General features: G+C 50.4%; 1 pseudogene; it reads right to left on the bottom strand.

Annotated features, from left to right (window-relative positions):
- Positions 1-2,430: 2,430 nt before the first annotated feature.
- LOC119360259 lies at positions 2,431-3,912 on the bottom strand (annotated as a pseudogene).
- Positions 3,913-3,916: the final 4 nt, after the last annotated feature.

The raw sequence follows: 3,916 nt of genomic DNA, 5'->3' as shown, positions 1-3,916 counted from the left end.
CTTCAAGATGATATAAAACTTATGCCCAGAAATTTAAAATGCAGCTTATGGTTACAAGTGTAGATGATAATATACAGTACCTGAATAACTGTGGAGCCAAACACCATCTTGAAATGAGCACAGAGATCATGTATTACACCCAACGTCTCCAGTAGGCGCATAGATGACGGTTATTTGCGATGGTGAATAACTAGAATCAAGGATCAACCTTTGAAGTGAAGGGGCATCTTAGATGATGAGATGCCTTCCATCAAAAGAAACTTCAATTCTTACAAGGGTAGGCGACTTTATTTGGAGACAGCCGATTGTAACTGCGAAAACAAGCACCAAGCACTCCAGGGCAGGGCAACTGGAGTGGATGATGCTGTGCAATGAGGCTTCCGATATACGAACCCGCACAAGTGAAAGTTTTTTTGCGAAATCGGAGTCCAAGGTTTAGTACTAGATTGTCTGGTAGGTAGCACAGCGCAAAGGTAGCGGTGTGGAGAGAGGAGGAAAACCGCGAGATGGACATCGGTGGTGAGGGCACAAGTACATGGCGTTCGGTATCTGGCAGGTGATTTCCTGGGGAATAGTAGAACTCAAGCAACTATAGTTCTGTGAATTCAGGGGATTTCAGCCAGGCGTCCACCATGTAGGGCATGGTATGCTTGCTCAGGTATCATGACGGGATGCAGAGGCTTTGAACGGAGCCCTGGTGGGAGGAGATGATGGCTCTGGGGAGTTCAAAATCATTAAAGACAGATAGCCGGCGACAGTCGAGATTAAGGGGCGCCGCGCGCCAAAGAGGGCGCCACCGAATTGAGAGGACTTGGGTGCGGCAGTAATCCTTGGTGGGGAGAAGCGAGATGATCTCCCCGAGATTCTACGGGTTCCTAGGATCCGGTGGGGGCGGGCTCGTCAGCAGGTGATGCTTCGGAGGGACAATGGACGCGGTTGGTGGTCAGGGTGACTATAAGCCAAGCCATTGCCATTGCTGTTGAATCTCCCGAGCCGGCTGCCAATTGTTTTTTGAACTTGGAAAATGACACCACCTAAGACTCGGAGGTGAACACCGATTGGAATTTCAGCCATATTTTGTGGCTCATGTCTGAATGTGACCCAATAGAAAATGCATTATCATTTAACTCACTATGCTGCCTAAAGTTTCAAAGGCCCACAGTCAATTTTTTTAGAGGAAACCCAAGCTTTATTGATCAAATTCCCGAAGGAGAGGAATACATAAGGGATCATGAGGTTGTAGCAACCAAACATGTCTACCCTGATCAAGAAAAAACGAAAACTTGGCTAACCTATCAGCATCAACATTTGTAGCATGACTTTCAAAACAGGAAATTACAATTGACAAAGGCAGATCTATTGAGGACGGCAATTTTGGATTGTATCTAATGATTTTGACAGGGTCTCGCTGGATTGTGTGCAGGAACCGAAGAGATGTCTTCACTTTGGGCTTTAAGGGTTGAGTGGGACTGTAACTTTTAGCCGATGGTCCAGGGCTTTTTCTATCTGGGCCTACTTACTAGTAAGCGTGGCCTCTGCATTTTATCGCCATTGGGATACGTGGCATTGTCAGCGCACGGTAGACCGGGGAAAGGGGTAGGCTGAGGCGGCAGTCTATGGTTCTCGCGACGATCACGAGGGCATTTGCGCCCGCCGCTCACGGTGCCTCGCATCGCTTCCTCCCTATGATTAGTTTCGTGGTTTGTGCCAGTTTTTTTCCACAAATTTTCATGGTACTCCTTCGTATCGGCTTTCTTAGCTCTGCTACAAGGTATGGTACTAACTGTTCTTCGGTCGTTTCTTGTGGCATGCAGTGGCGGAGCGCGAACCAGATATTACGGGGAAGGGCAAATGAGAGTATATTACATAGAAAAGGCTAGGGCGAGCAGAGACATCGGAGGATTATATTAGCACAACAATTAGCAAAAAGATAAGCTAATTTGGTAAATTTTCCTCCATGAGTATTGTTCATCACCAAAATCCATGAATGTTTTTCATGCAGCTCTCAATTCAAGATATTTCATCCTGAAATTTTACACACGTACATATTACATCCTTCAAGGAATCTCACATGTGTAAAAGAAATTCAGAGAAAATTAAAACTGGACGTTTGAGTTTTGGAATTTTCAAAATTAAGCCTCCATCGAATGATAGAAAAACACAATAATACAAAATGGTGGGGACAAGCACCAATCCACCATGTCCCACGTCGTGCGGGCATGCACATGGCTGGGACGGACCGTTGCCTTTTCCCATGGCGTTTTCTGTGCAACATCGCATACACGATGGGACAAAACTGGGCTCACCGTCACGCGGAGAGTTGCCCTAGTTTATTCGTGTGGTCAAATTATATCTCTTATTATTTTACCTGTATAAAACGAAGCATGTCGCTTATTTTTTAAAAACATTGGTACATTGTCGGCAAAAAAGTTGCTCAGAACATAACCACACACGTCCATTTATTGGGAGAAACAACATGAAAAATGTACTGTCCCACAATCATACGAATGTAGGAAGAGAAAATTATGTTTCAAAACTAGAGCTTGTCCCACCAGTCTAAATCGTACCTTGAACTCTAAATCCCCAAAACTGATAACATGCATGCCAGTCACTGATCCTGGTTAATCCCGGGCACTGGTTAATCACATGATTGCGGGAGAAGGATGATCCAACGGTGGTGCACGTATATTCTTGAGCAGAACCTCAAGGTTGGCCAACGATCTGCCACCAGGTTGCGTCGTCGCACGGACGGCGATCTCCTTCCACTCCATCGCCTTCCGCCTCATCTCCCTCCCCACCTCGCCACCACCCATCACCTCCCTTATCCTCTCCTTCACCACCTCCCGGCGCACGTCGTCGCCGACCTCCATCATCGAGTTCCACCCGTAGTGCGTCAAGAAGATGCCCACGGTCTCGTGCCGCAGCACCGCCTCCTGCTCGCACCAGCTCGCCAAGAAACACCTGCCCTTGGTCGCCTCGAGGAACTCCGGCGGCAGCACTGCAGCGTCGCCCTGCACCAGGTCATTCCTCACGACCCAAAGGAAGTCGTAGCCACAGTTGGCCAGCCCCCAGGCGAACTCCACCAGATGTTCGCTGGTCATGGTGGTGATGCTCCCGAAGTTGACGTACACCACGGACCTCGGCTCCCTACCGCGGCGAGCGGGCCGCTGCCATCACCGCCGTCGGGAACCAGCTGCTCCACAACAAAATTGAGCGGGCCGATGGTGTAGACCGGCAGGGCGAGGATGCTGCGCATGGCGTCGAGCGCTGGCAGCTCCAGCTCGTCAAAGGTGTTGACGATCGATGACGGCGCCAGCACGGCTCGCCCGCCCTAGCTTGTGGATCATGAAGTTGAGCAGGATGTCGTCCCGGTCGGTGGTGTGGACGAAGGACGGGAAGTCCCGGAGGCACATGTGCTTTGTCATGCCGAGAGCATTTGTCACCGGCGTGTCCAGGTAGCCGTTCGTCAGTTTCTCTTCACCTGCTCATCAAACCGAACAGCAGACATGAAACCTCGCTGATTACTTGTTACACATCTCCATGTAAAATCTTGAGAGGTACGATATACACCCACATATGTTTTCAAGAAGTATATTGGTACCTTTAAGCGGAGTGAGGCCTTTCTCCATGAGGAACCGGAAGTTGTAATAGCCCATGTAACCGCACGCGCTCGCGGTCCAGAAGAGCGGGCACGGCACGCCGAGCTCCGCCGCGGCGTCCACCGCGAAGCTCATGATGCTGTCCGCGACGACCCACGTCACGGGCGGCGTCCCCGCTGCGCTTTTGTTGAGGCCGCCAAGCAGGCTCTTCAGGTGGGGGAGGCAGGTGGTCGTTGTGGAGTAGCAGATGGACGCCTGGGATGGTGGCGAAGCGGAAGTCCGGGAGGCCCGCGATGGCGCCTGGGCCGCGGGAACGG

The sequence above is a fragment of the Triticum dicoccoides genome, chromosome 2B (genome assembly GCF_002162155.2).
Source record: "Triticum dicoccoides isolate Atlit2015 ecotype Zavitan chromosome 2B, WEW_v2.0, whole genome shotgun sequence".
NCBI lineage: Eukaryota > Viridiplantae > Streptophyta > Magnoliopsida > Poales > Poaceae > Triticum > Triticum dicoccoides.
This window is presented reverse-complemented; position numbering and strand designations above follow the sequence as displayed.